Here is a 25311-nt window from a genome sequence, read left to right as displayed (position 1 = left end):
TTCCACTAACAATTGTATTTCAGGGTCCAATTCGGCTTGGCATTTTGAAGACACTGAAATAACTGTCAATTTCATGGACAAGGAAACTGTAGTTTAGAAAGGTTAAGTAAGTGGCCCAAAGTCACAGAGGCTATGATGGGAAAGACAGGAGTGTCATCCAGGTGACCTCTTGCCAGCATGGTGCTTCTTTCCCTGAATCACAGTCCGGATAGGCTGCAATCATTTTTATTTATTTAATGTGCCATTTAGTGTATAAAGGAATATTCTAAGTATTTATCTTGCTTTTTATCACTTTAAATAAAAACATTTTAACAATTATTCACTATTTTAGAGACTTTTAATAACTGTACCATCATTTTCTAGGCAAAATCCTATTATTTTCAACTGAAGTAAGAAATGATTGAAGCACAATTGCCTGTGGGATGAGTTTACTTCAGCAAAGAAGATTCAAGAATCAATTAGTGATGGCCTTGGAGAAATGGGTTTTAAACAGGAATTGTCTTAGGTCATCTAAAGCATATCTTCAGTTACCTAATAGTTTATCTTAAAAGAGGCCACCACTAAAATGTTTCATAGACACTTGTAAGTATGAATTTTTTAAAAAGACACTTTTTTTTAAGCTATGAGTTTTTTTCTCCTGTATCTTTCCAGAATAAAGGCTTTTTCCTGCACGTCCTACACATGTATCCTGGAACTTAAAATAATTAAATAAAAATTTTAAAAAAGAAATAAGGCTTTTATAGCAAGGATATTTTGCATACTATAGCAGGTAAACATGAATAAAGAAAAAAACCTAGACTTTTCTCTCTGCTCATTAGTCCTTAGACGCTGATTTCTGATTTTGTAGAGTTGCTGTTATTTTTCCTTGACGCTGGGCTGCATAACTGAGAAATGTGTTTCTCGCCTACCTGTTGGCCCCAGCGTGCTGTGTTTTCCTTCTTCTTACTACAAGTTCAGGAAATCAAGCATGGTCTCCATCTGTGTGAGGAGGAGATTCAAGGTGCCCGTGCCAGGAGCAAGCTGCGTAGCCCTAAGTGGACACCAAGAAGAGAGAAAAATTTAGAAATAATGGAAATGAATTGGGTTCCGAGAAATGAAAACAGAACTGCCACTTAAAAAAAAATATTTCTATTTAAGTACAATACAATACAAAGAATGGCATGTGGGTAGGTGTTGAATAGAGGTGGACTGAATGAAAAAAGAATGAAGAAATTAACCTCATTTAGGGTTTCAACTGGTACTAGGATTACAAACTCAGACGCCTTCAAGCCCATGCAGGTGGTATCAATGAGCCAGCAGACTGGGTGTGAGATAATAAGGAATGGTGGGCACTGTGATGAGCTAGTGAGCCCATGCCCCATCTGAAGGGGCAGCTAGTGCTCAGGTCTAGTTGATGATTTTGACTGATGCCACAAAGATAAACAGGCCCAATGATGTCACAACGTCCAATTTTTAGGGAAAAACAAATACAGATTTTTAAATGTGAAATATTTTGAGTTTTGTACTTTAGGATCTAATTTTAAAAATAAAACAAACAAAACTGCACAGGTCAGACAAGGCTAAAACCAAAGTCCATGTGAGGGGTCAGGATTGGCACATGGATGGCCAGCTTTTACCTAAGGTCTACTGCAACATCTTAACTTTCCAAGTGATAAAAAAAGGTCCAGAAGGCTGAAGCTGCCTTTGGGCAAAGACATTTGGTTCATTCACGGCACAGCTGGGATTTTAGGCATGCGCACCTTCCCTTTCACTTAAGACCTTTTAGTGTCACTTATGACCACTCTGCCACTGGCTGAATCTGATCCAGACCTGTTTAAATAACAGGATGGAAGCCAACTAGACCTGCCTTCTATTGATCAGATTCTTGGGTCTCAAGCTATATGTGTACAAAGCTTCATAATAAAAGGTGGAATGTTCTATTCTAACTGTGCATGTATATCATAGAGTGAGTTCTGGGTAATGCTGAGTGACTGAAATGTGATGGGTCCTCATATGAAATAAAACTCTTATTAAAGGCATTTGTTTGGGATGGTGTTTAAGCATTGTGGCCCCATGTGAACAATATGGACGGAGGCACAAGTGGGTTCCAGTGGATCCATTTGCTGGTTCCAGTTTCTGTTAAAACACTCTCTGTTTCTATGATAATCAATCACTGTAGTGTGATGGGTAAGTGTATGGGTTGGGTTTAGAGACTGACTCAGCCACTGATGATACTTAACCTCTCTAGGTCCCATGTGCAAAATCATGATAATGGTACCTGAATCCTAGAGTTGTCTTGAGGTTCAAATAAATGAATACATAGAAAGTGCTTAGGATGGTGCTTGCATAGATAGTCATCAACGTTAGCTAGTATTTGTAACAACTACCAACATTTACTGAATGCCTACACCAAGTTACTTATACGTATTATCTGTCATCATCTCCGCAATCCTCTTAGTTTTGTATTACTACCTTCATTTTAATAATAAGAAAACATGACTGAGGGAGAGCAAGTCTATTGTTCAATGTCATCCTGGGATTAGTGGAGCCAGTGTTTGAACTTAGATCTACTCAGCCTAGACAGTTGCTTAACCTACCTCTCCAGTGCCTTGTCATTTGTTCAATTGAAGACAAATTTCAGAACTTTAAAGGAGAGCACATCTATATGGCCAAACACCAATTGCTTATCAAGTCAAATACCAAAGCAAAAGAAAGAGTCCCAGAAACAATCAAAAGTATTGCAACACTTAGGAATCTTTTGCCTTATGTAAAAAATGTCTTATTCTAATAATGGGAGTGTACCATGTAAGTAAGCATAAGACAGGAGAGCATGTAGTCAGTTTTTAGTCTGCATGAACCCTCATTCTGCTCTTTAAAGTGCTATATCTCTTACTAGATTATTTGCTTAATATTGATAAAATAATGGAGGTAGCTTTTAAGAATTTAAACATGTACTGAATGTTGACATTGGAAAAATAGCACCTGAAAGATTTTACTCTATGATATTTTTAAAACATTTCCTTGCTTTTGTAGAATTTACTATGGAAAGAGTGGAATAAAACATACACATTATTGAAATATATGAAGCCTTAATATGAAGCATCCTCTATAAAATATTATTGAACGAAGAAAAGGGAAGCAAGGAATGAAAGAAATGAGAAGTTACTGAATGCCGTCATGAGACAGACCCTATCCTAGGTATTATTATAGTCATCATAGCATTCACTGAGTGAAAAATAACCAAACCAGGGCCAAAAAAAAGTGTGGAAAATGTGTAAATAGCTAACTCATTTTTCCATGGGCAGATGCAGGTTTAAAACTTAAATCTTACTTAGATATAACTTTTATCTTGAATATCCATTCTGTTTTGTTTTGGGATTTTTCTTTTCACACATTAAAAAATAATTTTAGCAAAGCAGAGGCAGGAAAGGAGGGTGTCCTTTTAATCAAGATACTTAATTGCCATCAATGCAGGAAAATATACATGCAAATTTTCTCTGCCTTAGAATGAACTGAACATTATCCTAAGAGATAATGACATCTATTCACAGGAATAATATAGAAAGTGGGAATGTATCGTACAAGAAAAGATGAAAAATATAAGCTACTTTCTTTAGTCTGATTTCTAAAGTGTAATTTTAGTACTTACATTAGAGGCACTGCAACTTTCCAGAATATAAAATGCATCTACATTCAAATGTTGGTTTTAGAATACAAAATAATATTTCAAAGTCAAGTAGAAATGAATTTGTTCATTATCTACTCTTTTGGATAACTGCCATTATTGCTATTTCTCCTTGGGCAGATAATTGAAAATTGACTATATAAATTGTTGTGTTTTTCTGGGGAACTAGCTTAGACTCAACATTTGTCACCCACATTTTAATCTAGTTTACAATTTTACCAGGTCTAAAAATTACAGCTATTCTAGCACATTATTCCATTACATTTCATTAATATCACCCCTTCTTTTTAGCTTCATGTGGCCAAAAGGAATTTTGCTGGTGCTGTTTATGGCTGAGAAATCCATTCTTTCTGTATACCGACTTATGAGTGCTAGCTATGGGAGAATTTAGTGACATAATAGGATAAACAAGACAGTAATAATATTTGGACATGAGATTTAGTCTTCCCAGTTTTGCTACAGCCCTCTGTGGCAACAAAGGACTTTATACTGTGGATCTCTAATGTCAGCATCTGGCTACATTTGATCCTGGTTTGTGTGTGGTCTGTTTGAGATAAAGGACTTAAATAAAGACAGACCAACAGAACAAAACACAAAGCGCCACTGAGTTGCCCATTTATTAACTTATCAAGGTAAATTCTATGACTCATTAGGGAACCAGGTGGAGGCCATAGTTGATCTAATTAGTTAATGAATTTAGGAGAGAGAACAGAGGACTTTCGCTCTCTATTTTTCAATGATCATGAACTTAACTTTCAATTTCTCTTCACTGTAGGTGGGATCGCTTTGGGACTCTGAGATTCTCACGCAGGAAGTTTATTGGAGCATGTTCTTAGGAACAACACCTGTCTCTAATGTGAGAGGAGAAAGAAGAAGGCAAAGGGAGAGTCTGAACCTTGATGCAGTCACAGCACAGACCTGAGCTGACCCTGCAGGGAGCTCTGGGGCTGGGATGGTTCTGCAGAGTCCAGTGGGTGCCAGGCCAGCTTGCATGGGCTTGGGCAGAGCTGGTGGTACACACTTCTTCCCAACTTCACATTCAATGACATCATGTTGATATCTTGCAACTGGTGGCACATACATTTATAACACAGTAACAGGCAATGCTGGAAACCAGGGGTTCTCCCACTTCCCTTGCCTAGAAAGCTGGTTTGCCAGAAAACCCACAGTGAAGAAAGATTGCTTCCATATCTCTGTGCCCAAATTCATGCAATAAGTTCTTCGTTGTTGTTGTTGTTGTTTTTGAGATGGAGTCTCACTCTGTCACCCAGGCTGGAGTGCAGTGGCGCGCTCTCGGCTCACTGCAACCTCCGCCTCCCGCGTCCAAGCAGTTCTTCTATCTCAGCCTCCCAGCTAGGTGAGACTACAGGTGTGTACCACCAAGCCTGGCTAATTTTTTTTTTTTTTTTTTTTTTTTAGTAGAGACGGGATTTCACTGTGTTAGCCAGGATGTTCTCAATCTCCTGACCTCGTGATCTGCCCACCTCAGCCTCCCAAAGTGCTGGGATTACAGGCGTGAGCCACCGCGCCCAGCCCCAGTAAATTCTTCATTGTTAGCAGCGCCAGAGTAGAAGGAATTCTATACAATAATCCTAAGTCTTGTATTGTTATAGCTTCTCTAGGCCAAGCCTCCTCTGTTCTACCAAGTATTAATCTAATCTCAGGATTTCTATCCCTGCCATGCTATCAGTGATTTTTCTTACTGCCTTTCTGAAAGAGGTAACTAAGCTCCCATGAAAATGGAACAGTCTCTTTAAGATACAACTTAGTGATATGACCTCCCAAGCCCAAGTGACAGAGTTATCAAAGAAGTATTTAATAAGTACTAAAATGATCAAACAATATCCTGAATAAAGTACTTAGAAAGAAAAAACAAACCCAGCTGAAATGATTACTGAAATGATTTTGTTTAAATGTATTGCTATGCCTTTACTTGTAAACATGGTCATTCATACTAATGAAGGAGAATAAAAATAATTATGGCATGTATTTGTTTAATGAAGTCATAAAATATTTTTGCAGCCAGTTTAGGGTGCAGAAGGTAGGAGAAGATTTTAGACACATTAGCTAAGAATTCAACCAAAGAATTTCAGTTAAAATCACTCCAGCTATTTTAAAAGTTGATTTTAAACTTAGTCCATCCTGAGAAGGATATTGCTGTATGCAATTCAATATCCAATTGCTGTATGCAAATACTATTATCTTTAGGAAACTCAGAGAGTTGGTATGGGAGAGTTCATCATCAGCTTGGGTAGCAGAAATATTTAAGGGTACTATTCTGAACAAAGCTGCACATGTATCAGAGTTCTTTCTTCTTCTGAGCTCTTTACAGAAAAAGGCAACTAAAGGAAGATCCAAGATTTGACTGGCACAGATTATACAGAATTTCTTCTCAGCTTTGCACCTTACATCCTATACCCATATTAACTCCTGGCAGTGTGGTAATTGCAAAAACATCAGTTAGTTAGGCAATCAATTTATGAAAAAGAAATAGGCATAAAATGGGGGTAGGGGGGGAAGTTGTCCTGATTTTAAATAAGGCTAGAATGTGGAAACTCAATACGACAGGCATGGATGATTCTGAAATTTAGCAATTAAAAAGTGACTCCATATTGACTATTCTATCGGCTACCACATTTCTACAACAAGCATCAAAGAAGACAGAAAGTGAGGACTCCAACAAATATTCTTCCATGACATAAAATCATTGTGAGCAAACTGTCTTACACATCACAACTCAGCACAGAGTCTATTTCAATATCTTCTTAAATGAATTGATGAGATATAGCTAGGGCCACATTTGGATTCTGTAATCAGTTTCTTATTTCCTCTCCTGTTATATTCATTGCTTCATTCAAAAAAACTGTGTTATTTTCTGTACTGTCATATTCTACTAGGGGCTAGGGATACAGAGAATCTTGTGTCTTTCTGGAGACAGATATCATCCAGATAATAAAGTATAGTAATGGAGATAATAAAAAACAGAGGGACCCTGAACTGTGTGGTGTGGTGGTGGTGGTATGTGTGTGTGTATGTATGCATGTATGTCTTGGTGTGTGATTAAATGCATTTTTCTCTTGAATGAGGTATTCAGAATATTGATAATTAAGAGCAAAGCTTCCCTTTTTTGGACTGTAAAATATAAATCCAGTTACTGTTTCTGCTGATCAAACAGGGGATATTGAGAGGATGAAGGAATGTAGCCTGGAGCCCTAAAAATAATCTGGCCTATTTTTCCTGATTTTAAACTGAAACACATCTGAGCCAGTCTTTCAACAATTCAGCAATATTTTTATTTTCCTTTTACATGGAATTCACATACTAGGTGCTGAGGACTTAAAGAGGAATGGAGAAAACCCAAGTTGTTCTCAAAGTCTTACTAAGCAATAAATTCCAAATATCTGGCATACCATGAGCCTTTTAAAATTTTGATGTAATTTTATAATGCCATTCAGGAATATAAATGTTCTAATTTATATCTACCTATAAAATTTTAGCCTAGATAAATGAGTTGTTTCACAAATAATTTTGGTAGAACATGCATTTACCTTTATAACAAGCAAACAGAACAATGGGATAGATCCTTGTTCATGTCTGGCTGTCAAACTTTTTACATACAGCTTTAAGTCTCTGCCTTTACAGATGGAAGAAACTAGTTCTTAAAATTAAGTCCATTCCAGGGCGTATGTACAAATGAGTTTTGGAAAGTTTACATATTGACTGAGTCTACTTCTGCCCAGCTGGATTTCTCAGGTCATGCTCAGCATATCTTGCAAACACTGTTATAGGAAACTATGCCTTGTAAGCTCATGGAATTTGAATATGACTTCTGATTTTAACACAGGCTCTCTGCAGCCAGTTAGCTCCAGTGAGAAATGACACTGACCATCTGTGGGCAGTTGTTTTGCTTTTGCTTATTTTTCTATAGGCATTTTGTTCTAGATCAGTCTTTTTAGAAATGGATATTGTATCTGTTGATAGGGAAAATGGGCGAGAGAATAGTCCAACATCTGTACACATATATCACCACCACTGAAAAACAGCAAAACAAAACCAAGAGCTTAATGATTATGCCCTATAACAGCTGAAACAGCAACAGTATCTCTTAATTTAAAGGATGGCCTCTTGACCTGATATGTGCTTGGAAAACAATCCTCCTCCTGACTTCAGTGGTTCTCCATTATATATCCAGGAATTAGATATCCAGGAATATTTGGTACAGATGCTGGCAGCTGTATTGACCAGAGAGGCATAACAGGGAAGCTGCAGTAGCCCCCAGAAGGTAGGAGATTGGGAGGTGGCGCTTACAAAGAAGCCACCCTTTGCCCTTAATCAATCGTACTAGATGGGGATTTGTATTTTGCAAACATCAATGAGATCAATGAGATCTTGAATGAGAATTGATCAAGATCAAGGAGATTTGTTGAAGTTGTACATGGCAAGCAATAGGCCTAGTATAAGAGCACAGTGCCCTTTCCTCTGAAGCATAAAGTTCTTTCCTCACCATAGGTTTTTATTGATGAGCACTAGAAAGTGAACAGAAAATGCACATCTGTTACTTCCAAATTGGACACATTTTCCTTAGTAGACCTTCAAAAGAAAAAGGGAGTTAAATCTGCCCCTGTGAAAGTGTTTCCCATGCCCTGGCTAAGTTGTGAGATAAATCAGTTTAGAAATGCCATGGGTAGACAGAGAAATGGTTAGAACTCATGCTCAAAAACACAAGTCCTTTGATTGGAAAACAAAGATAGGTAAAGCCTGTAGACTGAAGATCCCAGAAGAACTTGATCTGAATGTCAGACACTCAAGAAATAGGTTTATAAAAGAAGGCTTACAATTTTCATTACAATTAGGTGACATGAATGCAATTCTATACCTATTCAGTACTTTGATTAATGCTATTTTTTCCAGGTTTTTTGATCTAGAATCTCTTCTTTGCTAAGCGTCCAGGATGCCACTTCTTGCTACCTCCACAGCAATATATCACCTGGACAGCTTGCCACTCTTTGTTGCCTCGAACTTCTCTGATGTTTAGGCAGCCCATTCTAGTACTGAGAACACAGTGAATGAGCTACATCCTCCTGCTTTCTTCTTCTATTATTACTTTTACCTGATTTCTTCCCAGGAGGAAGCTATACATTTTAACAGGACAGATAGGAGGGAAAGCAACTATTTTTCTGCTGAGATAACAATCGACAACTTGGGGCAGTATGTGCAGAGTTTTTCTGGAGTTCTATTAAAAATTATCTGATAAGCTGCCTTTGGGTCTGTGTGTTGTTTTCTTTGTGTGCGGCAAGCAGTGGGATCTATGAGGCTTAGCAAGCTTAGTTGGATGTTAAACTTAGGTAGTAAACAATGACGTACTTTGTAATACACAGATGGCTGGAATGGTCAATGTTGGAGTTAAAATTTACATTAAGATTCCTGTTGCTGCCTACATTCATTAAACTTGGCACAACAGTAACCCCAAAGATATGATACCTTAAGCAGTCAATCTGTTCCTTCTTTGTCTGGCTCCCAAATACCAATCTGTTCACTTTTCTCTTTCAATGAAAAAACAAACAAAGGGTGGAGCCAAGATGGCTGAATAGGAAGAGCTCCAGTCTACAGCTTCCAGGGAGAGCGACGCAGAAGACGGGTGATTTCTGCATTTCCAACTGAGGTACCAGGTGGGTGCAGGACAGTGGGTGCAGCGCACTGAGTGTGAGCTGAAGCAGGGCAAGGCATTGCCTCACCCGGGAAGTGCAAGGGGTCAGGGAATTCCCTTTCCTAGTCAAAGGAAGGGGTGACAGATGGCACCTGGAAAATTGGGCCACTCCCACCCTAATACTGCGCTTTTCCAATGGTCTTAGCAAACTGCACACCAGGAGATTATATCCCGTGCCTGGCTCAGGGGGTCCTATGCCCACGGAGCCTCGCTCATTGCTAGCACAGCAGTCTGAGATCAAACTGCAAGGCGGCAGCGAGGCTGGGGGAGGGGCGCCTGCCATTGCCGAGGCTTGAGTAGGTAAACAAAGTGGCCAGGAAGCTCGAACTGGGGGGAGCCCACCGCAGCTCAAGGAGGCCTGCCTGCCTCTGTAGACTCCATCTCTGGGGGCAGGACATAGCCAAACAAAAGGCAGCAGAATCCTCTGCAGACTTAAATGTCCCTGTCTGATAGCCTTGAAGAGAGTAGTGGTCCTCCCAGCAGGCAGCTGGACATCTGAGAACGGACAGACTGCCTCCTCAAGTGGGTCCCTGACCCCTGAGTAGCCTAACTGGGAGGAACCCCCCAGTAGGGGCAGACTGACACCTCACACGGCTGGGTACTCCTCTGAGACAAAACTACCAGAGGAAGGATCAGGCAGCAACACCTGCTGTTCACCAATATCCACTGTTCTGCAGCCTCCGCTGCTGATACCCAGGCAAACAGGGTCTGGAGTGGACCTCCAGCAAACTCTAACAGACCTGCAGCCGAGGGTCCTGACTGTTAGAAGGAAAACTAACAAACAGAAAGGACATCCACACCAAAACCCCATCTGTACGTCACCATCATCAAAGACCAAAGGTAGATAAAACCACAAAGATGGGGAAAAAACAGCAGAAAAACTGGAAACTCTAAAAAGCAGAGCTCCTCTCCTCCTCCAAAGGAACACAGCTCCTCACTAGCAACAGAACAAAGCTGGACAGAGAATGACTTTGACGAGTTGAGAGAAGAAGGCTTCAGATGATCAAACTACTCCGAGCTAAAGGAGGAAGTTCGAACCCATGGCAAAGAAGTTAACAACCTTGAAAAAAGATTAGACAAATGGCTAACTAGAAAAACCAATGCAGAGAAGTCCTTAAAGGACCTGATGGAGCTGAAAACCAAGGCACGAGGACTACATGACGAATGCACAAGCCTCAGTAGCTGATATGATCAACTGGAAGAAAGGGTGTCAGTGATGGAAGATGAAATGAATGAAATGAAGCGAGAAGAGAAGTTTAGAGAAAAAAGAATAAAAAGAAATGAACAAAGCCTCCAAGAAATACGGGACTATGTGAAAAGAGCAAATCTACGTCTGATTGGTGTACCTGAAAGTGATGGGGAGAATGGAACCAAGTTGGAAAACACTCTGCAGGATATTATCCAGGAGAACTTCCCCAATCTAGCAAGGCAGGCCAACATTCAAATTCAGGAAATACAGAGAACACCACAAAGATACTCCTCGAGAAGAGCAACTCCAACACACATAATTGTCAGATTCACCAAAGTTGAAATGAAGGAAAAAATGTTAAGGGCAGCCAGAGAGAAAGGTCGGGTTACCCACAAAGGGAAGCCCATCAGATTAACAGCTGATCTCTTGGCAGAAACTCTACAAGCCAGAAGAGAGTGGGAGCCAATATTCAACATTCTTAAAGAAAAGAATTTTCAACCCAGAATTTCATATCCAGCCAAACTAAGCTTCATAAGCTAAAGAGAAATAAAATCCTTTACAGACAAGCAAATGCTGAGAGATTTTGTCACCACCAGGCCTGCTGTAAAAGAGCTCCTGAAGGAAGCACTAAACATGGAAAGGAACAACTGGTACCAGCCACTGCAAAAACATGCCAAACTGTAAAGACCATCGAGGCTAGGAAGAAACTGCATCAACTAATGAGCAAAATAACCAGCTAACATCATAATGACAGGATCAAATTCACACATAACAATATTAACCTTAAATGTAAATGGGCTAAATGCTCCAATTAAAAGACACAGACTGGCAAACTGGATAAAGAGTCAAGACCCATCAGTATGCTGTATTCAGGAAACCCATCTCATGTGCAGAGACACACATAGGCTCAAAATAAAGGGATGGAGGAAGATCTACCAAGCAAATGGAAAACAAAAAAAGGCAGGGGTTGCAATCCTAGTCTCTGATAAAACAGATTTTAAACCAACAAAGATCAAAAGAGACAAAGAAGGCCATTATATAATGGTAAAAGGATCAATTCAACAAGAAGAGCTAACTATCCTAAATATATATGCACCCAATACAGGAGCACCCAGATTCATAAAGCAAGTCCTTAGAGACCTACAAAGAGACTTAGACTCCCACACAATAATAATGGGAGACTTTAACATCCCACTGTCAACATTAGACAGATCAACCAGACAGAAAGTGAACAAGGATATCCAGGAATTGAACTCAGCTCTGTGCCAAGCGGACCTAATAGACATCTGCAGAACTCTCCACCCCAAATCAACAGAATATACATTCTTCTCAGCACCACATTGCACTTATTCCAAAATTGACCACATAGTTGGAAGTAAAGCATTCCTCAGCAAATGTAAAAGAACAGAAATTATAACAAACTGTCTCTCAGACCACAGTGCAATCAAACTAGAACTCAGGATTAAGAAACTCACTCAAAACTGCTCAACTACATGGAAACTGAACAACCTGCTCCTGAATGACTACTGGGTACATAACGAAATGAAGGCAGAAATAAAGATGTTCTTTGAAACCAACGAGAACAAAGACACAACATACCAGAATCTCTGGGAAACATTTAAAGCAGTGTGTAGAGGGAAATTTATAGCACTAAATGCCCACAAGAGAAAGCAAGAAAGACCTAAAATTGACACACTAACATCACAATTAAAAGAACTAGAGAAACAAGAGCAAACACATTCAAAAGCTAGCAGAAGGCAAGAAATAACTAAGATCAGAGCAGAACTGAAGGAAATAGAGACCAAAAAAACCCTTCAAAAAATCAATGAATCCAGGAGCTGGTTTTTTGAAAAGATCAACAAAATTGATAGACTGCTAGCAAGACTAATAAAGAAGAAAAGAGAGAAGAATCAAATAGATGCAATAAAAAATGATAAAGGGGATATCACCACCAATCCCACAGAAATACAAACTATCATCAGAGAGTACTATAAACACCTCTACGCAAATAAACTAGAAAATCTAGAAGAAATGGATAAGTTCCTTGACACATACAACCTTCCAAGACTAAACCAGGAAGAAGTTGAATCTCTGAATAGACCAATAACAGGCTCTGAAATTGAGGCAACAATTAATAGCTTACCAACCAAAAAAAGTCCAGGACCAGACTGATTCACAGCCGAATTCTACTAGAGGTACAAGGAGGAGCTGGTACCATTCCTTCTGAAACTATTCCAATCAATAGAAAAAGAGGGAATCCTCCCTAACTCATTTTATGAGGACAGAATCATCCTGATACCAAAGCCTGGCAGAGACACAACAAAAAAAGAGAATTTTAGACCAATATCCCTGATGTACATCGATGCAAAAATCCTCAATAAAATACTGGCAAACCAAATCCAGCAGCACATCAAAAGGCTTATCCACCATGATCAAGTGGGTTTCATCCCTGGGATGCAAGGCTGGTTCAACATACGCAAATCAATAAACGTAATCCAGCATATAAACAGAACCAACGACAAAAACCACATGATTATCTCAATAGATGCAGAAAAGGCCTTTGACAAAATTCAACAACACTTCATGCTAAAAACTCTCAATAAATTAGGTATTGATGGTACGTATCTCAAAATAATAAGAGCTATCTATGACCAATATCATACTGAACGGGCAAAAACTGGAAGCATTCCCTTTGAAAACTGGCACAAGACAGGGATGCCCTCCCTCACCACGCCTATTCAACATAGTGTTGGAAGTTCTGGCCAGGGCAGTCAGGCAGGAGAAGGAAATAAAGAGTATTCAATTAGGAAAAGAGGAAGTCAAATTGTCCCTGTTTGCAGACGACATGATTGTATATCTAGAAAACCCCATCATCTCAGCCCAAAGTCTCCTTAAGCTGATAGGCAACTTCAGCAAAGTCTCAGGATACAAAATCAATGTGCAAAAATCACAAGCAGTCTTATACACCAATAACAGACAAACAGAGAGCCAAATCATGAGTGAACTTCCATTCACAATTGCTTCAAAGAGAATAAAATACCTAGGAATCCAACTTACAAGGGACGAGAAGGACCTCTTCAAGGAGAACTACAAACCACCGCTCAATGAAATAAAAGAGGATACAAACAAATGGAAGAACATTCCATGCTCATGGGTAGGAAGAATCAATATCGTGAAAATGGTCATACTGCCCAAGGTAATTTATAGATTCAATGCCATCCCTATCAAGCTACCAATGACTTTCTTCACAGAATTGGAAAAAACTACTTTAAAGTTCATATGGAACCAAAAAAGAGCCTGCATCGCCAAGTCAATCCTAAGCCAAAAGAACAAAGCTGGAGGCATCATGCTACTTGACTTCAAACTATACTGCAAGGCTACAGTAACCAAAACAGCATGGTACTGGTACCAAAATAGAGATATAGATCAATGGAACAGAACAGAGCCCTCAGAAATAAGGCCGCATATCTACAATCATCTGATCTTTGACAAACTTGACAAAAACAAGCAATGGGGAAAGGATTCCCTATTTAATAAATGGTGCTGGGAAAGCTGGCTAGCCATATGTAGAAAGCTGAAACTGGATCCCTTCCTTACACCTTATACAAAAATTAATTCAAGATGGATTAAAGACTTCAATGTTAGACCTAAAACCATAAAAACCCTAGAAAAAAACACAGTCAATACCATCCAGGACATAGGCATGGGCAAGGACTTCATGTCTAAAACACCAAAAGCAATGGCAACAAAAGCCAAAATTGACAAATGGGATCTAATTAAACTAAAGAGCTTCTGCACAGTAAAAGAAACTACCATCAGAGTGAACAGGCAACCTACAGAATGGGAGAAAATTTTTGCAATCTACTCATCTGACAAAGGGCTAATATCCAGAATCTACAGTGAACTCAAACAAATCTACAAGGAAAAAACAAACAGCCCCATCAACAAGTGGGCAAAGGATATGAACAGACACTTCTCACAAGAAGACATTTATGCAGCCAAAAGACACATGAAAAAAATGCTCATCATCACCACTGGCCATCAGAGAAATGCAAATCAAAACCACAATGAGATACCATCTCACACCAGTTAGAATGGTGATCATTAAAAAGTCAGGAAACAACAGGTGCTGGAGAGGATGTGGAGAAATAGGAACACTTTTACACTGTTGGTGGGACTGTAAACTAGTTCAACAATTGTGGAAGTCAGTGTGGTGATTCCTCAGGGATCTTGAACTAGAAATACCATTTGACCCCACAGTCCCATTACTGGGTATATACCCAAAGGATTATAAATCATGCTGCTATAAAGACACATGCACACGTATGTTTATTGCAGCAGTATTCACAATAGCAAAGACTTGGAACCAAGCCAAATGTCCAACAATGATAGACTGGATTAAGAAAATGTGGCACATATACACCATGGAATAGTATGCAGCCATAAAAATGAGTTCATGTCCTTTGTCGGGACATGGATGAAGCTGGAAACCATCATTCTCAGCAAACTATCGCAAGGACAAAAAACCAAACACCACATGTTCTCACTCATAGGTGGGAATTGAACAATGAGAACACATGGACACAGGAACATCACACACTGGGGCCTGTTGTGGGGTAGGTGGAAGGGGGAGGGATGGTATTAGGAGATATACCTAATGTTAAATGATGAGTTGATGGGTGCAGCACACCAACATGGCACATGTATACATATGTAACTAACGTGCACATTGTGCACACATACCCTAAAACTTAAAGTATAATAATAATAAAAAAAAAAACCAAAAAAGAAATTTTGAGGGTGGGCATGGTGGCTCATGCCTGTAATCCCAGCACTTTGGGAGGCCGAGGCTAGCAGATCACTTGATGTCCGGAGTTCGAGACCAGCCTGGGCAACGTGGTGAAACCCCGTCTCTACTAAAAATACAAAAATTAGCTGGGCGTGGTGGTGCCCACCTGTAATCCCAGCTACTTGGGAGTCTGAGGCAGGAGAACGTCTTCAACCTGGGAGGTTGCAATGTGCTGAGATCACGCCTCTGTACTCCAGCCTGGGCAGCAGAGTGAGACTCCATCTCAAAAGACATTTTGAGAAGAGTCATAAATCAGGGCAAATGTGTGTATACTTCATGCAATACATATTCCCCTGGAAAAAAGTGGTCACAAATACAAAAGGACCTGTGAAATATGCCTCCATTAAAGTAAAATACAACTCTTTCATGGGGCTAAATGCCTACCCTAGAACTGCTCACTACTCAATAGGATTGTGCTGTGTGTGACAGAACGAGAGTGTGAATGGGTCAGTAAGAGTGTACTTTATATAAAAAAAGTATTCCTTAGGAGAGTTTTGGATAAATGGACTGAATGTTCTTTCATTTATAAGGCTTTTGCTCAGGAAGCCAGTGATGCCAAGTACGCACAGCAAAACCATCTGCTAAAGGTCAAAGGGATGGGTGAGCTGCTACATACAAGACCCTGTTTTGATGAGGCTCTGCAGAGTCACAGAACCAGCATATTTCTCCTCTTCCTTACCTGGAAGACTGCAGATACCTTAAATCATCCAGAATCCAACAACATATTTTCCAAAAACAATAGAGCTACGCCTGTTGTGAAATCTCAGGGACGACAGAAAACTCCACATATGCCCATACTATACCACTGCCACAGCAAGTTTTTATTTTTGTAAAGTAATGATCAATTTATGTATAAATGATTACAGTATTTGAGATCCAAGATCCTTGGAAAATCTGATGTTGCAATCAAAACATAATTGAGCTATTTTGGAATAGGAAGTCTATTTGTTCTTCAAAACGCATAAGTATCTAAAAATTAAATGATGACCCATTTAGCCATCTTGTTTAGTGCACTGTTGCTTCACCGCAATTTTTTTAAGGATTGGCTCTAAGTAGACTTTCCTGTTTGATGGAAAATTTCTGTATTCTGAAACCATTCCCCATCCCAACCAAGGGGTGTGTGTGTGTGTGTGTGTGTGTGTGTGTGTGTGTTAGGGTCAAATGAACATTGTCAGCAGTGATGAATTAATTAATTTCCTCAAGTTACCTCAGAATCCATCTGCACATCAATCATTTTTTGCAGCCTAAATAACACATGTGTAGGTACTATTATTTTTTCCAATGTGAATATATACCTTTGTGATAAAAAAAACTAATTTATTTAAAAGTGTTGTCAACTTCATTGTACATTTTTGTTATTGCTATTTTTCAATCCATCGATTAAAAAAACATAGCAACTATCTATGGGCAATCAGAACAATTTAAACGTTAAGAAAGGGCTGTCCTTCTTGGATTAGATGCATTGCTCTAACCTGGGGTAATGTATTTCAAGAGTTACTAATAAAATAATTGTAACAAGGGCTTAATAGGGGCATGTAATACGATGGAGATATGATAGATATAATAGGATTTTCAATTACGAATGAGTTCCATTATAAGAATCATTAAGCCATTTGGTTATACTAAGATGAAACGTTTAGGCTTAGCCCCAAAGTAAAACATGTGTAAAACAATAGGTATTAACTCTGAGGATAAAAGTGAAATTGTGCGAGGAGCTGGTGGTGCACAGGGATTTCTTTTCATTCTCTAGACCTCTGTATTGTTTGAGGTGTTTACAACAATCATGCATTCAAATATTACTTTATAATTTAAAAAATGATGAAAAACCACCACACAAAATGAGATCAATAGCCTATTTGGGGGCCAGTGAGGTCCTGGCTCCAGGGCCCCTCTCTCAGTCTGTTTTCTTCCACAAGGCTTAAGTTCAGATGCTGAGAATGTTTTCATTCCTTGTAACTTCAGAGGCTGCCCCCCAAATTGACAATCATGTTCACCACATGCTAAGTCTGTGTGCTGGACACTTCACAATGAAGTCTGTCTGAGCTCACAGGGAGGACTGCAGTACAAGCTGTCATCTCAATACGTCACTTGTAGTGTGGCTACAGGTCTACAGTATATTCCCACCCAACTGTGCCCTGTGGCACAGCTGCCTATGTGTGCAGAGAGAAAGAATGATTCTTGCCTCCTGCCTCCAAACATGTGAAGGGATACCCCACAAAGCTTGTATAAAATCCCAGTCTGTCAGACACCAGGAGATTGTAGTTGGCTGATCCATGGTAGCTTCTCCTCAGTGTAACTCTATGAGAGCTGGTATTTGGTGTTAGGGATGCACTGAAATCATGTGACATTTAATGCCTTTAAACTTGAGAGGCTGTAGCAAATTCCATGCAACACTTGCTAATATGGTAAATCAATCTAAAATACTTGAAATTCTTTCCCCACAAATGTTGCCATGCTGAATTACTCCAGGTTAAGTGTTGTCATGTTGTATTATGGCATGACATTCAGGTAACTCATCATAGCAGATAAAAACATTTATGTCCTTTAGAAAATTTAATGGAAAGCAAATGCACTATTATTTTTTTCTGAAGAATCCAGTCAGATTTTAATAATGCATTATTTGCTACTTGACAAAACACACTCTTACCTAGATTGCAGAGTCATAGTACAGTCTTGAATACTGTAGTGCAAACATCAGGGCCTGGGGCTTTGACAATATAGGTCCTTCAGGGCAAAAGTGAAAATAAAGCCAGTTGAATGAGACCAGTCTTTGATGTGAAGTGAATGAAAACATCACAAATATAAGACTCAAGTTTCTCATTTTATGTTTAAGCTACATCTTTAAATTTAAAGTGTGGTCTGGAGGAAATGAATTATTTAAAATGAAGATTCACATTTTTTTCTTCCATCTCCTATGTCTACAATGATTTCTCTTATTCATTCAGAAAGAATACAAACAAAATGGGGTGAATTTTCCAGGGATGGGTTCTTTGATAGACGACAAATACACATCAACTGGTTTTGTTTTCACTATTGCTCTGAAGGATCTATATTCAGGGCTTCAGGCCCGGATGTTTGCAGTATAGTATTCAAGACTACGTCTATATGCATTCTAGCCAAGAGCCTGTTTTGTCAAGTACTAAATAATGCATTTACTCATTATTTACATGTCTGATTGGCCCCTTCACCTTTCACCCTGATGAATTTCTGTCAAATAGAAACAACCCTCAATGGATATATTCACTGAGTGGCTCTTTTGAAATCATTTCTCATGTATGGTTTCCAAACATGGGTGTTTAGACACTGTCTCCTTTCTACAAATGCTTTCTCTAGACTCTGCCTGTCAAAGCTAAATGAGCTTGGGACCTCTAGGCGAAGACATGAAAGCTGTCCATCTACCCTCTTTATGGTCTCTAAGGACTCACCAAGAACTGGTCTCATTCATTCAGACAACAATTGCCCATCCCCAGTCACTGACAGAGACAAGGATCAACAGACTTTTTTTGGTTCCTCAGTGGAAACCTCTCTTTTGTGAAACTGAAAAGATGAGTTTAAATAGTGTGGGGCCAGGTTTCCAAAGGCTGTCCAATAGTGAAGAATCATTTCAAAGTCTCAGGGATCTGTGGTCAGGTAGGGAAGCTGAGATGCAGATACTACTAGGCAGATAGTACTTTTAGTGTATTAAGTACTTTCTTTTAGGTTGGAACTTAATTGTATTTGTATGTCTTTATGCTTTATTTGATCTTGCTCTGTTGAGAAGAAAGTTTCAGGGGAAGGTTGTGAACAGGGTAGAGTGATAATGGTGTGGGGAGGGTAGCTCAGGTGGGAGTTTTTCCTTCCTAAACATTTTACTTAATGGTGAGAAAGTGTTCCAGAAATTATTTGATCGTGGGGATAAATAATCTTGGGGTTCCAAATTTTTGGAGGCATCATAAAAGGATGCTGAGCACTGACTATTCTGGGAGCTACTTGTATATTCCACGTTTCTCCTCTGGGGCTTCCTGTCCCAATGATTTTATGTCCATGGGAAAAGTTTAATTGGACTGCATTAGAGCTAATAGTGAAATTCTATCTTTCACTCAGCATGAACTTTTTATATTCATTCAACAAATGTCTACCGAGAATAGATTCATGTCAGGTCCTATTTTAGGCACTTGGAATAAATTAGTGTACAAAACAGATAAAAATCCTTGCTCTGGTGAAGCAAATGTTCTAGCGAAGAGAAACTATGTGTATACATATGTGTGTACATACACATTGCATTAATAGAACTTCTATTGAAGTCAGACAGAAATTTTGTTAAAACTAAGAACCTTTGTCTGTGGGTCTTGAACACATTTCACATTTCACAAAGTAATTAGATTGCCCTTTAACATTTGCTTTAAACTTGCCCCTCATTTCTTAATGAGATTACAACCTCTTCACAGCTTGACAGGAACAGAAGAAATAAAGACAGGCACAAGAAATAAAACCACTAAGAGCCATTTAGAGTGCTCTAGAAAGCATGACTTCTCAAAACTTAAAATTGGGTTTAATGATTTGGTTTGAAACAATTGTTCAAACTCTCTGTTTATATGTGCTGGATAATCACCACTATTTTTAGGAAAAGTTAGTATAGTAAAAACAATCCTTTGCAATATATTGTGTTAATTTTTCTTGGGTTCCGAAGATGACACAGTCTGTCTTCAAGAGTTGATTTTGGTATATTTCATCAACAACGAGAGAAATGCTTGGATGCAGGCTTCTTTTAATCTGAAAATGTCCTACTGCATGTTCTCACGTATAAGAGGGAGCTAAGCCAAGGGTACACAAAGGTATACGAAGTAACATAATGGACCTTGGAGACTTGGAAGGGTGAGGGTGGAGGGGGCTAAGGATATAAAAATCACCTATTGGGTACAATGTACACTGTTCAGACGGCAGGAGCACTGGAATTGTATAGACTTCACCACTATACAATTCATCCATGTAACCAAAAACTACTTGTACCCCTAAAGCTATTGAAATACAAAAATCTGATAATGTCTTGCTCACAGGTGAAATGATTTCAAAACCAAGGGACTGCATCAAGTACTATATTAAGGAAATGGTATCTATGGCAACATAAATAAGAGGGCATTCATTGCAATCACAGGATTGGAAAGCACCTTGAAACATTAAGACAGGAATGCCTCTGAATATATGAAAACTCACTTGACATTCAGAAATATTTATTGAAGCCCTACTATGGGTCACATATTGTGGTATCTACTGGGAATGACTAAATCACGGGTCATACCCTCAAGAAGACAACAGCTTTTAGAAAAGTCAGAAATATAGACAATCTGACTGTAATTTAGTGGTATAATGATGGCATATTTAAGGTGATGTGAAAAAATTGCCAAAACTATCCTTTACTTCATGGCCTCTTGAAAATGTTCCTGCAAACCAAAAAAGAGCTTCAATAGCCAAGACAATTCTAAGCAAAAAGAACAAAGTTGGAGGCATCATGCTACCTGATTTCAAACTATACTACAGGGCTACAGTAACCAAAACAGCATGGAACTGGTATAAAAATAGACACATAGACCAATAGAACATAATAGAGAACTCAGAAATAAGACCCACACCTACAACCATCTATCTTCAACTAACCCAACAAAAACAAGCAATGGGGAAAGAATTCCCTATTTCATAAATGGTGCTGGGAGAACTGGCTAGCCATGTGCAGAAAATTAAAATTGGACCCCTCCCTTACACCTTATATGAAAATTAACTCAAGATGGATTAAAGACTTAAAGGTAGAACCCAAAACCATAAAAACCCTAGAAGAAAGCCTAGGCAATACCATTCAGGACATAGGCATGGGCAAAGATTTCATGATGAAAACACCAAAAGCAATGGCAACAGAAGCTAAAAATGACAAATGGGATTTAATTAGACCAAAGAGCTTCTTCACAGCAAAAGAAACTATTATCAGAGCAAACGGACAACCTACAGAATGGAAAATTTTTGCAATCTATCCATCTGACAAAGGTCTAATATCCAGAGTCTACAAGAAACTTAAACAAATTTACAAGATAAAACAACCCCATTAAAAAGTGGGCAAAGGACATGAACAGATACTTTTCAAAAGAAGACATTCATGCAACCAACAAACATATGATAAAAAGCTCAGTGTCAGATCATTAGAGAAATGCAAACCAAAGCCACAATGAGGGGCTGGACATGGTGGCTCACGCCTGTAATACCAGCACTTTGGGAGGCCACGGCGGGTGGATCACGAGGTCAGGAGATCGAGACCATCCTGGCTAACGTGGTGAAACCCCATCTCTACTAAAATTACAAAAAATTAGCCAGGTGTGGTCGCGGGCACCTGTAGTCCCAGCTGCTCAGGAGGCTGAGAAGAATGGCATGAACCCAGGAGGCGGAGCTTGCAGTGAGCCGAGATTGTGCCACTGCACTCCAGCCTGGGCGACAGAGCAAGATCCCATCTCAAAAAACAAAACAAAACAAAACAAAACAAAACCCACAATGAGATACCATCTCATACCAGTCAGAATGGCGACTATTAAAAGCCAAGAAACAACAGACGTTGGTGAGGTTGTGGAGAAAAAGGAACACTTTTACACTGTTGGTGGGAGTGCAAATTAGTTCAACCACTGTGGAAGACAGTGTGGCAATTCCTCAAAGATCTAGAAGCAGAAATACCATTTGATCCAGCAATCCCATTACTGGGTAATGGAATATAATCATATAATCATATAAAGGAATATAAATCATTCTATTATAAAGATACATGCACTTGTATATTCATTCCAGCACTATTCACAATAGCAAAGACATGGAATCAACCCAAAATGTCCATCAATGATAGACTTAATAAAGAAAATGTGGTACATATACACCATGGAATACTATGCAGCCATAAAAACGAATGAGTTCATGTCCTTTGCAGAAACATGGATGGAGCTGGAAGTCGTTATCCTCAGCAAACTCATGCAGGAACAGAAAACCAAATAATGCATATTCTCACTTATAAATGGGAGCTAATGATGATAACACATGGAGACAGGAGGCGGGGAACAACACACACTGGGGCCTGTTGGGGGATAGGAGGAGGAAGAGCATTAGAAAGATTAGCTAATGGATGCTGGGCTTAATACCTAGGTGATGGGTTGATCTGTGCAGCAAACTACCATGGCACACGTTTACCTATGTAACAAACCTGCACGTCCTGCACATGTACTTCAAAACTTAAAATAAAAGCTGAAGAAAAAAATGCTCGATTTAAAAAGAAAAGAAAATGTTCCTGCAGTCTCCCTCATCAACCTAGCCTCACTGGAGAAAAATCTTTAATTTTACTAATTGCTTGTTAATGTCTACTATAATCTATCATATTCATTTCTATTCTTCAATATTTTTAAAAGATAAAATATTTGATTACAATTTCTTTATAAAACCTTCATATGTTTCATTTTATTATTATTATTTTTTGAGACAGAGTGTCACTCTGTCACCCAGGCTGGAGTGCAGTGGCGCAATCACAGCTCACTGCAACCTCCGCCTCCTGGGTTCAAGCAATTCTTGTGCCTCAGCCTCCCGAATAGCTGGGATTACAGGCAAGCACCATCACACCCGGCTAATTTTTTTGTATTTTTAGTAGAGATGGGGTTTTGCCATGTTGGCCAGGCTGGTCTCGAACTCCTGGCCTCAAGTGATCTGCCCACCTCATCCTCCCAAAGTGCTGGGATTACAGGTGTGAGCCACCATACCTGGCCTATAAAACTTTCATATGTTTTAGAATGGGAAAATGTTATTATGCCAAGATAAGAATAATTTAATTTTTGCATTTTCAGACACATCATCTCTTACCAAAAAATATTTCAAGGATATAAGGCAGAAGAGATAATCATAAGGCACATAAAAAAGTGAAAAATCAGACCCGATTTAGGAAACAATCAAATAAGTTAATCATAAAAATTATTATTGTCATGAATGGCCACAGGCCTTGTTTAGATTTGCATTGAGCTTCCTGGCAGCCAGTGCAAAGGTGAGAAATGTGACAAGTTAGTCACATATTTTTTAAAAAATCTGAAAGTAATAAACGTGTTTCTCACAGGAGACTAAGTTATTTTGACATTAAATTCTAGAATAATTTTTGCATAAAGAGGGAAGATTAAATTATATAATGAGCACTATCCAAAAGTTGAAGTGTATTTTACACAACCAGTTATTAAATCAACTGAAAGCCATGAGTAAACATTAAAGCACAATTTAGTGAAGGCAGTTCCAGGAGAAACCAGATCATTATGATATGAATGCATTGCCCAGGATATGAATACATGAATCAATCAATTACCCTCCATTTTCTCTTAAATCACTCTTTTATCTGGTGCTAGAAATATCTGCATTGCTGACCATTCAAAGTTCATTTTCTGGAGGAAACCTTGGAGAGCTAGTTTTCTATAATGCTGATTGGTGATGGATCTATAAGCTTCAGAATTTAAATCAACCGGTGGTAGGACACTCAGTTTCCTGTGAAAAATGAGAAAACCAACCAGCATGGATTCCTGTTGGTAGAGGTTGTGGGGGCAACCTATCTTAGCACAGAAATAAGTGAAGGCATCAGGATTCTCCTCAGAGTACAGCATTGGATTGATTCTAAGATTTGAGGAAATGTCCTGAATATTACCAAAGAACAGAGGAAAAAAATGGTTTGGGGAGGGAGTTATTTTTAAGGCAGATATAAAATAACTGATTATTTTAGTGAATTCAGGCAAATACAAGGGCAATTCTGCCAAAAAAGCAATGATGACTTTAACCAGGGCAGAAAGGAAGCAACCCATAGGCAAAAGTGAGTTATTTGGTGGCTTTTCCTAATTAAAATTTTCAAAAGGGAGCATTGGTGTGATGTGGTCACAGAATACTCTTCCCCTTAGATTTCTGTTTTGGAGAAAATAACATGAAATTATTTCTGTCTTGCCTTAGAGTTTTGGCTCTCTTTAATTCTCTTAACCATGTATCTTCTACATAGGTTCATGGGAAAGTATAAATGATAGTTTTCCAATAGAACTTTAATTGAAATAATAAAAAAGCAAAGGGCAGCTGAGTTTGGTAGTAGAAACCTGTCCAAAGTGCACCATGCTATCGTGGTACTCACTGAGACTACCTAGTAACTGGGTTACCTCGCCTTCTACTCATCCATGTTATTTGTTCTTGTTCAGAATCAATTGTTTGCAATCAGAAATAAAGGACTTGAGGCTATGAAATGTATTTTACATACATCCATACATAATTTCAAAGATAGGAAAGGAAAGCTATTTCTTTTTTATCTTGATATTGGTAATTGGAGCTCTGTGTGACTGTTTACCTTCCCTCTTCCATGGAGGCAGCAAGATTTTTAAAGCAAGGTGAGAAATCACTTCGTCTTTGATCATTTTGACTTTGTGGAATTAAATGACCAGGATGAAAGTCAACAGTTTATCACATTAGTGCATTCCAAACTAAACTTTTTTGGAGGAGAAATAAGAAGGATTTGCTCAACAAATAGCATGTTAGAAAAACAGTGACAATGCAATTGACCTTTCTATTACATCAAAGGGGCTTTACTAATGCCTTATGTATAAATTTCAAGGTTGAGGAAAATAACGGGTATGCAGCAAAGCTTTCTGGTTTTCTCTTCTGTTAGGTTGGCTAGGGAGGAGTCAGAATTCTAAACTATCACTTAATATCACTTAAATTGGTTTCCTGCTAAATGAGGGAATTTTTGTTTATTAAATGCTCTGGTTATTGTTATACGAAGTACAACAAAGTAGCTGGCACTTCTACAATTTTTTATGCAACAGTAAATCAACAGAAATAATTTTATTCTTTTACTTCCTGAACTAAAGCAACATGTTCCAGACCGTGTGTTTCTTTAT

General features: G+C 38.8%; 1 protein-coding gene across 4 annotated transcripts in view; it reads right to left on the bottom strand.

Annotated features, from left to right (window-relative positions):
* B3GALT1 (beta-1,3-galactosyltransferase 1) overlaps positions 1-25311 on the bottom strand; it is a 371348-nt gene that overhangs the window by 49037 nt on the left and 297000 nt on the right. For all 4 annotated transcript variants that reach the window (XM_024243917.3, XM_054549436.2, XM_024243918.3 and 1 more), the window contains one exon: positions 909-1030. The gene's annotated coding sequence lies outside the window, so the exon portion shown is untranslated. The remainder of the gene's footprint in view (positions 1-908; positions 1031-25311) is intronic.

The sequence above is a fragment of the Pongo abelii genome, chromosome 11 (genome assembly GCF_028885655.2).
Source record: "Pongo abelii isolate AG06213 chromosome 11, NHGRI_mPonAbe1-v2.0_pri, whole genome shotgun sequence".
Lineage (NCBI taxonomy): Eukaryota > Metazoa > Chordata > Mammalia > Primates > Hominidae > Pongo > Pongo abelii.
Note: the sequence above shows the minus strand (reverse complement) of the source record. Positions and strands in the feature narration are given on the sequence as shown.